The following is a 10,607-nucleotide window of genomic DNA, read 5'->3' as shown; positions in this document are numbered from 1 at the left end:
CATCACTGGCACGCTGTTCCCTGAATTATTACCCTTTTAATGATTAAAAATGAGTAGTCAGTGTATTGATTATTTTGTGTTCTGTCATGGAGTAAGAAATGAGAGAAATGCAAAGGCAGTCCTCAAAAACAAGCAGGTTAAATTAAAAACTCGATTTTAATTAGTTTGGATTCCTCAGGGAAATGTACAACACCACAATTCTTCAGTCGCTGCTGGATTTAATGTCTTCATGGAATTTCATCGTCATCAAATCCAGTGTTCAAACTGCACGACATTACTCTCATTACTAAGCTGTCACAAAAGAAACACCCATGATGGATAAAACTAAAGAGCTCTCTCAAGAGCTTCACAAGCTTCTTGCAGCAAAACAGCCTGATTGCTCTGGTTACAGAAGAACCAGGTCCCAGTGAGCACTGTTGGGACCACAAAGACCTGAGCCAGTACAACTGTTTCCAAGTAACAACAATATTGTTTTTCATCTCATTTACTTGGTCAAAGGCTTTCTCTGCATCAACACACAGTATAAACTCTGGCTGCACAGAGGGAGCTGAGGACAACAGCCACAGCACCGCGTCTTCCTGTGATAAAAGCAGATATGTTTTTTTAGTTTGACATGTTGTATTACCACAATTGATCTAAAATCAGACAAAAAACATAAAATCAGAGTAGAAACAAGTTTTTACTGTAAGAATCACAAACATGTTTAATGAATCACAACTTGAAATAGAAACTGTACATTTTAAAAAACTATGCACAAGTTTTAAAACAACACAGTTACATGCAGCTATTACCTAAAAATGCAGCCAAGGCGTTTTTTTATTTTTATTTTTTAAAACCTTTTCAAACTTTTTACAGAACAGTCAGGTGTTCTCCACCGAATACGTTTTTGCTTTTGCTTGCAACAGGCCTGGAGTGCCTGGGCGTGCTGTTTTTAGAAGACTTATTTGTATAGTATTCAGGAAAATGATAACAGTACCCTGTGTCGCATATTGACTCTGGGTACTGTTGAAACAACCTCTGTGCATGGAGAGTTTAGGTAGCTGCTCTGCACTGTGCTGCATCGTTGTGGGGTCTACTTTACCATGTTTCACGTTGAATGTGGGAGAAGAAACTAATGTGGTTAGGAGGGACTTCTCATTAAGAGCTAGTTACTGTCATTATAAATGGCCTGGATGACAGGCCACTCCAAATAGTTCCAGATTATCCAAAGTTAAGAAGAGACAAATGTCATCTACTTTGTGCAGAGAGTATCAGTTCATACATATTTAACATCCAGTTCTTTCTTCCCTAATGGGCTTCCAGATAGATGAGCATTGCATTCATCAAACACACGTTGGAGGCCTGTCATGGTGCAGGGCCAGTCTAAATGCTGCCTCTAACCAAAAAGGCATAATGAGTATTTGAATCTGTTACACTGACTGTAGTATGGAATAGGAATAGGTCATGGATGACAATTCAGTTGGTAAAATACTCTCTGTCCAATTTGAGGATGCACTAAGATAAAGAATTTGCACTTTTATTTATAATGAGCAGTGTTGGGACTAACGCGTTATTAAGTAACGCGTTACAGTAACTACGTTATTATTGTGGTAACGAGCACGGTAACTAGTTATTATGCCAAAATCAGGAACGCGTTAGTCGTTACTGGGATTTAGATAGGCTCGTTACTCGTTACTTCGTGTGGTGGCTGTCGCGGAGCTTCCACAGATTCAGTAACATTAGCAAGTGGTGGAGGCCAGCAGGTGGATGAAGGAAAAGGGACACAGAAGGAAAAGAGACCCGAGGCGGCCGCCGGTCCAAGTGTGAACTGAACTTCAGGTAAGAAGTTATGACCTGCAGTCTCTCTGGGTCAGATATGAACCAAGTTTAGGTGGAGTTTATTTTCGTTATTCTGACTTTTTCCGTACTGCGTGCTAGCTAGCATGACGGGGTTTCTATACAGCTGGGTGGTGCTATGTTACTGATGTTTAACTTTATTTTGTTCATAAGTTATTAGAGTTGCCAACCGTCCCGTCTGGTATTCAGAGAAAATATTACGCGTTTCTTATTGAGGTGAAAAGGAACAGTTTGTCCCGTAATTCAGCTACAATGACAAAGACACAAAGCTGGAGTTATTCTGTGTCTTTGCTGCACAGCTGCCTCTTCTTCTCTCATTCTCCCCCCTCCCTCTCCCGTTTCTACTTCAATCATGAAACTGATCAATGATCAGCTGATCGGCTCTCTTGTTTGTTTATCGCTCACTTTGCGCCGAAAGAAGAAACCAGCGGATGTCGCGCTAAACAACAGCAGCACGTTTAAGCTTGATCAGCTGCTGTTAGAATTTATTTAATATTAATTTCTAGTATCAGCTGATGTTTGCTGGAGCCACAGCTGTAAAGCTGCTGGTCATGATATGGTTTGGTTATCTGGTGAGAGGGAAACATGAAGATGAAACCAGGAGATGTCCTTACTGGATCATCAGAGCTGAACAGGTGATGGAGAAACAGGTTTACCTTTTAGGTGACATGAATGAGTTGAAGGGAAGTTATGAACTGTTGCTGAGAGACAAATAACACCAGGATCCTTTTTTAGGTAGCTGACAGCTGGTAACTGTGCAGGGGCGGGTCTAGCAAAGTGTTGCCAGGGGTCCATGTAGGGCATTAACAGGGAGAGGAGGGCACAAAGAAATACTTTTCTTTCTTATTCTCATTTAAAATGTCTAGCTTTTAAAAAATAATTATCTGAGTCTTACAACAAACGATTGATAGATTGATGCATGTATACCATCAGAACAGTGAACATCACTGTCACAACAGCGTTTATTTTCATTCAAAGGCTTTATGATTTTTCCTATAATGGCGGCCGGTCTCTAGTCAAAATGCCCGGGCCAATTTTCTGTCCCAGTCCAGCCCTGTATGCAGCTCATCTGCAGTCTGGTGTTGCCTACATCTTCCTATTCAGAAGGCAGAATTTCTGAGTGCAATCGAAAGCACCACGACTGCAGTTTTTGTGTTGGATGTAAAAGGTGCACATGACGCTGTGACGTAGGCTAGAATCATGGCAGCAGTCAATGACGGTCCAGGCGTGGGATTTCTCTCGTGGAAATGTGCACATTATCTTTTCCTTTGGTAGGTGGCACAGTGCACTGCGGCAAGTAAGCAAGCTAGAAGACTGCAAAGTTATGGAAGCAACACATTAACAAGAGAATTCTGAGTAAAACCAAAGTTACTTTCCCTAGTAACTAGTTACTTTGACAGTAACGAGTAACTTGAAGTAACTGAGTTACTTTTGAGAGAAGTAACTAGTAATGTAACTACGTTACTATTTTAAAGTAACTTACCCAACACTGATAATGAGTACATAAATAAATACCCTGTTACTAAATTCTGCTCACCACAGTCTTTTTACCAATACAAGTAAAGATATTGGCAAATCAGGCATCACTATGGCTCTCGTCTGTGCCGAGAGTTGCACCTGATGCATGGACTCTCTGTGGTCCATAAACTATGTGCAGATCAAGTTGAAAATTCACAGCAGGCCAAAACGACCCTTAGGCTACTGGTCCTCTGATGGCCAGTCCACCACTGGTTATATGCATGTGACAGCACATTGCAAGGTGTAAGCTAGACAGCTGACAGGAACAAGTGCCCAACTAGCTTCAGCTCACTGTGTGACTATAGCAGCTCAATGTGAAGTCTAAAAACTCAGATCAGCATCCACCATGTTAGGAGCAGAGGGAAAGAGGCACAGGCAGAGTGATGCAGAGAGAAAAGAGGGATACGAAGCTAGTTTGCATGTGTGTGTGAGAGAGAGAGAGGACATCAGCAGATGGCATCAGTGTCTGTGAGGCTGCAACAAGAAGAAGACGCTAGCAGGAGAAAGAGGGAGGAGAACGTGTTTGTCGAGATACTTGGAGGCTTCAGGACGATACCTTTTAAAATTGAACAACAGAGCCGGGTGAGCCAAGTTATTTAGTGCGTCATTGAAAAATAATAACAGCCTACTAATTAAAAGAGGTAAGCCGGGTAATTAATTTCAGCTGTATCTATCACAACTGGTATTTTTCACATGATAAGGACTTTTGTTATATCCCAGTTGTTCGTAATTGTTGTGATATTTTGCACAATGAGATTATGATGTTTCATATGTGTACAGTCAAATTTTCTGCTAAAAACCCAGTTTTTTCCTAATTTGGGGATTTGTATCCTCTAAGGTTTGAAGCCTTGTATCTAATTTTTCTTTCCCCACTATTAACGTGCAGGACAGCATGCTGACTTTGCCATTTGATGAACAGTCCTCCAATCAAACCATCAGTTCAGTAAGGATGAGTTGGACCTCTAACAAATTAGTCAAATTGATTAAGCCAGAGATTGACAGAGCCCCAGAGGAAAGCCTTGATACCAGGAGGGAGGATGAACTGAGGGATGTTGAAGTGAAGGAGGAGGAAAGTGAAGCAGGAGATCCAGCTTGGCTCAGAAGAAGGGCTTCTCAAAAGAAGAAACTGAGCTACTCTTGCCTGGACCGGGTTCGACTACGACGGATTGAAGCAAATGCGCGGGAAAGACACCGTATGCATGGACTTAACAATGCATTGGACAGCCTGAGAAAGGTGGTTCCCTGTTATTCCAAGACACAAAAGCTGTCCAAAATAGAAACCCTCCGCTTGGCCAAGAACTACATCTGGCTTCTCAGTGAGATCCTGAGCACTGGCAAAAGGCTGGACTTGCTCACATTCGTTCAGACTCTGTGCAAAGGTCTCTCTCAGCCAACCACTAACCTTGTCGCTGGCTGTCTCCAGCTCAACACCTGCAGCCTCATCTCACAACCCGACGAGGAGTCATTGTCTCTGTACGCAGCCTATGATCACCATCCTGGTCCCGAGGCTGGGGGCTCCACCACAGCGGGTAGCGGTAGGTCTCTGCGGCCCTTTGGCTCTTTCTGCAGCCCCTTTGAGTCTGTAAACGACAGTTCCTCTCCAGACAGTTCTGGTTCTCTGGATATGGGGACTCTCAGCCCACCCTTCAACTTCAGTGGGCTTTTCACCCTCAAACACGAGGAACCGGTCGACTACCGAAGTTGTCACAATGGTCTCCGCTATTGTCCCATCAATCAGGCCTCCAGCTCAGACCTTGGTCCCTATGACATCCAACTCCGGGGACAGTTTTACCAGGTGCAGGGGGAATTAAACAAGCCTTTCCATAATTAATAAACAGCATATAAATGGATGAGTTCTTAAGAAGTTCAGTAGTGCCAACAATAACAGGGAAAAAGCTAGGGTTTGTGAGTGCATGATGAGAAAGTAGTAAGTCATCTTCACTGAACTGTCTGCGGACGACAACCTGTAATGTGACAGACACAGACGGACACACACACAAGGAAAACATGCAGAGTCCCATAATAATAATAATAATAATAATAATAACAATAATCTGTTAGCTACATAATGACTTTTTCTTCTTGTGGGCCAAATCGCTGAGGGTTTTACCCAAAACACATGAATACTTTTAAAATATCAGGGCATTTATCCAGAACTTTGCTCCCTGAAACTACATTTAAATTGAATGCACGGCCGTTTCCATGGTGTTTTTGCTGCAGCTGTCATGCTGGATGAACAGAACAAATGTGGTGTGATATTGTGATCCTCTCTGTTTTGCTTTACGTAGTAAATTATTATAAGGATGTCAAATGCATTTTGTGTGTTTCTGTAACTCCACTTTGTTTGTTTTAGCAGCTGCTGGGTGAATGTTTGATGGTGAGCTGTTGTTCTGCATTACATCTTTACCACATTTGTCACAGCTTTGTTTTCACTGACAAATACATGATGAAAATAATATTCTGCTGATAACAACAAGTCTCTGTTTCATTAATAATGTTTGGATTCATTGTGTTACACAATGATGAAAGTGTCAGTGTTTCAGCAGCTTTCCAGAGCTGACTTCAGGCAGGTATATACTGTGTACATGGACGTGTATGCTATGTTGAACTATGTGTACTATTTACTATCATTTAAAGTCTTATTATGTTCCTTGTGATTGATGTTGTGATTTGGCACTGTGTTAAATGTAATTAATTTGGCCCAAATAAATGTAACAACAATAGTTACTGTTTACTTCAGCTTAGCATTAACAATTATATTTGAAGTATTGATTCTTGAACTCTGCAGATATTTGGCAGATTCGGCTCCAGTGGTCAAAGAGAAGATTTACATGCACAGGCAGCACTTTGAGTGAAATGTAATTGTTAACTGGTGCTATGTTAATAAAACTCACACATCATAATGAATTGCATTTAAAGCAGTATGTGACTAATGTCAGATGTTACAGTGGTCATGCACTAAACACTGACGATAAACGTCTTCCCAGCTGTTCACATGCTCAGTACATTTAATGAACAATTTCCTCTTCCTACAATTTTTACATTACAAATTCAGCCCCAAAGGACATTGGTCCGTCTTTTTCACAGCAGATCTTCATGGACTGATGGAAAATGTTAAAGCTCTGATGTGAATTACGGTTAGAAGATGCAGAGTTTTCTCTGTTATTAAAGCAATGAATTGAACTTGTGATGCATGAAGCTAGTCGCTGATAGAGGTTTCCAACAAGCTCCGGAGTCACAGGGTGACCAAAGCAGCAGGAAGCTGAATATTGCCAGGAGCATTTTAATAAGAAAGTACTCAGAGGCCCTCGTGGGATGTGGCTTAACAGCCAGTCAACAGGTGATTTGCATTTTATATCCGAATCACTTTGGGATGACTCGATATATCTTCCATGACCTCTGGACCCAGAAGACGCCATCCTGTTTCTGTGGTTGGCACTGTCCCACCTTTTGTTTTGGCAGGATTGTCGTGTGTAATCCTGTAAAGGTTTAGAGAAACACTGGGATACTTACTGTTATACATTTAAACTACTTCCTGTTTCAAAGCTCCAGTTTCCATCACACATCCACCCATCCATGCATTCATCTCATCATTCTTCTCTTCTGTTTTAACTTTTCAATTTTAAGCAAATGCCACACATGGAAGCTCTGCACTGTTTTCTTTTATTGCTTCTATTTTGTGATATAATTTTAATCTTGTGTCTTTGCCTTAGAAAAGCTCAGCTATTTTTTTGTTGTTATAACAACTTAAATATTTATCCAAAAAAGGGGAAAAAAGTTTGCTTTGTCTTTGTTTATCATGGACTGGGAAACCCAGCAGTACTTTAACTACAGGGGAGTAAGAGCCTGGCTTCATTAGAGGGGTGGAAGTAATATCAATCATCCCACTGGTCTGGGATCAGATACAGCACCAGGTCATGTCAAGAACACCATGTCCTGATATTTCAAACTAATCAATAGATTAGCAGCAACTGTAACGCAGTATTTGATCAATCGATCAATTTTATTTATATAGCACTAAAAACAACAACTGTTGACCAAAGTACTGAACAATAAAATAATCAGATACAATTTAAAAGTTAAATAAAATGAAAGAAAATAATAAGAATAAAATAATGACAGACTCAGACAGAATTAAAAGCCAAAGAGTAAAAATGGGTCTTTAAACGAGTTTTAAAAGTATCCAGTGCTGGAGAGGTCCTGATATGTAGTTTATTCCACAGAGCAGTCACAGCAAAAGCCTGATCTCCTCTGTGTTTTAATCTGGACCTGGGGACAACTAGAAGCATTTGGTCCGCAGACCTCAAACATCTTGCTGGAGTATACCGATTTAAAAGATCAGAAAGATATATAGGAGCTAGTCCATGCAATGTTTTAAAGACAAGTGTCAAGATCGTGTAGCGAGGTGAGTATAGGGGATATGTGCTCTTGCTCCCACGTGCCAGTCAGAAGCCTTGCTGCAGCATTTTGAACCAGCTGTAGTCGGCCAATAGATGACGAGCTAACACCAGAGTAGAGGCTGTTGCAGAAGTCGAGGCGAGATGACTCACGGAAATCGCACGGCCCGTGACAATTCTGTTTATCACAGTCTTTGAGTTGATCTTCAGAGGAGCAAGCAGGTAGTTAACGGTTAAGTTCACATCAGGCCAAAGGCTTCCACCGCCAAGGACACACATAAATGAAATATGCTGATGATGGCCCCATGTACAAACAGGCTCTTAAAGTGCTCGGTGAGTTGTTCACATGGGGATAACACCACCTTGGTGGAGAGTTCATTCTGCAGTTTACTGAAAAGCCGCTACAGCGCCGGTGGAGGAGCTACACTGGAGACCTGTCTGATGACTGATGGGGAAGGCAGCCAGAAGTGTGGTGCTACCAGAACATTCTGCAGGAAGTGCTGTTTGTGTTTATTTGTTTTATCTTTGTCTAACATTTAAATTTGTTTGATGATCTGAAATATTTAAGTGTTACATACCCCCCCCCCACACACACACACACACACACACACACACCGCTGTACATGCATACCCCAAATAGCCTCCGTTCTCACACTGTGACCAACCTCTGACATACCACAGAAAGCGAGAGGTAATGAACTCAAGGCTGTGGCAGCTTTGAGCCTCTACAAGTCTTTCACAGATAACTATCACATTTGCTGCTCTTACACAAAGTACACAAGAGAAGACCCCTGTGTAAGTGACCTAGTGGCTGTCACAGCGTGTGGCTGGAATGAATGACAGCAGAGATCCCACTGAGCCAACACAGCAGCAATAATGAACGTGGGACTCATTGAGCATATGAGCCTGTGAGAGCTGTCGGTCTGTAAAAAAGGACATAGTACAAGAAATCCCAATTTCAGTTCATTGATTTAAAACGAGGTAGCTGAAGAAAATGATCCACAGCGAGGTCATACCTAACAATAACAACAGAAACCCCCACTGGGCAGGAGGCTCCTTATTTTGGGCTCTTTCAGAACATATCTGAGAGTGAGAGCAGAACACAGGAGACACGAGGGTTTGCAATGAGGAAATGTATCAACAGTGAAGAGCTATTTACAGGCACAGTGTATTTACAAGGCAGGACGTGTATAGAAACGCAGAGCCAGGACGTTATCAGAAGCCAGACTGGGCGGCACGGAGAGAGACCGAGAGGCGGGATGCTGGGATGTAAACCAAAACTTCAGCCCCAATAAAGATGATCTCCACGGGTGAGCAGGCACACAGGCACTCCTGAAAGGACAATGCTCCGACACTAGACATGCGTCGCGCTGCTCCTTAAGAACGCTTCTGATGAATGCGTCTGGTGAAGAACAGGTGTGCCAGAGGCTCAGTGTAGCCCCGCCTACCTGTGCCAAAAAAGGAGACACAAAACCAGACAAAGACAAAAACAGCACACAACAATAATCGGGCTCCTAATAACATCATGTCCTTCTGTTTATTCAATGTGTGAGTGTTTTTCAGCTTTGAACGATTTCACTCAGCATAAGTAAATTCAGAGCCACCTGTAGCCCCTCTGCATGCACACACCACCCCAAACAACAACGGTGTTGTGCAAATTTCATTTTGTTTGACTATAACTAGCTTTCAGTAATAAATGCTAGTAATTAGTAATGTTAGTAACAAACGTAACTATAATATTTAAAAATAATAACAATATAATAATGTTCTTACTAATAGCAGCAACAGTAATATTTACCATGACAGTGGACTTGTGCACTTCCATCTGTCAGGAGGCCTTTTAAAGTAGTTGCACATACAAAACCCCTGATATCATCTTGATGATATCATAATGATTTTGTTATTTATTAAATAAAATGTCATGTTGTTTCTCAGCCAGAAAATTGTGTAACAACAAAGTGGTGTGCACACTTTTCCTTCTGTCAATCTTTGATCTGATTGGTTGGCTGCTAGCTGTCTCTTCGGGCCACAGATGATCCAAAAGGCCCATCTGGCAGCCTTCTCAGGGTGCTGATTAGTAATGGATACAGTCCACTGTATCCTTCCCACTGCCTATAACAACTCCCTTGGGTGTCTTGTACATGCCACCCACTTACAAGCTGGGCACATGGCAGGCCTTTCTGAGAAGCTTTCCCCCAATAACCACCGACACACATAAAAACATAAATAACAAAAATGAAATAGTTTTCCCATAAAAAGCCTTGGTTGCTTCTCTTCAGGTTAGCCAGCTGCGATAAGTCAGAGCTCACACGGTTAACTTGACCCAGCAGCGGTTGAGTGCTTTGATATGACCCCCCAGGTGCGATCAGTGCATCATTTTTGTTTTCATTTCTTATTTTTTTGTAATGTTTTGATTGTATATTTTGTAATTTTTGTAAAGCCTCACGTAATTGTGGACCCTTGCACATCAGCTTTGTTTGTTTTTTTACATTTTCATTGAACTTAACCTGCTGTCTCTGGTTAAACAGCCGTGAGGCTGCAGCTGAAAGAATAAGAACGTAAACTGTCTTATAGAGCATACGTTTGCTCTCAAACACACCACTCATTTTCCTGTGTTGCTTTCAGTCTGTGCCTAACGTCTTCGTGGTGTGTGTCTCTCTCTTAACATATTGTAGTTTGTAAAATCAGTTGCTCTGCTGCTGATGACCGGTCTGATGCTACCAGTGTGTGTGAATGTGCACAGACAGACCAGGAAACCCTGAGCTGACTCGTTAGGTAACAGGTCTCGTGACCACTTACTCCAACTGCTGAAATGAGAGTAAACGAAGCCGTATGGGTATCCTGTAACTACTCTGT

General features: G+C 41.9%; 1 pseudogene across 1 annotated transcript; it reads left to right on the top strand.

Annotated features, from left to right (window-relative positions):
* The first annotated feature begins 1,733 nt into the window (after positions 1–1,733).
* LOC146661473 (neurogenic differentiation factor 6-A pseudogene) lies at positions 1,734–5,862 on the top strand (annotated as a pseudogene). Its single transcript, XR_014913174.1, has 2 exons — positions 1,734–1,818; positions 4,241–5,862. The product of XR_014913174.1 is annotated as a neurogenic differentiation factor 6-A pseudogene (transcript).
* Positions 5,863–10,607: the final 4,745 nt, after the last annotated feature.

The sequence above is a fragment of the Rhamphochromis longiceps genome, linkage group LG9 (genome assembly GCF_057381845.1).
Source record: "Rhamphochromis longiceps isolate RC_006_pf linkage group LG9, R_longiceps_female_GT1.1, whole genome shotgun sequence".
In the NCBI taxonomy this organism is placed as follows: Eukaryota; Metazoa; Chordata; class Actinopteri; order Cichliformes; family Cichlidae; genus Rhamphochromis; species Rhamphochromis longiceps.
Note: the sequence above shows the minus strand (reverse complement) of the source record. Positions and strands in the feature narration are given on the sequence as shown.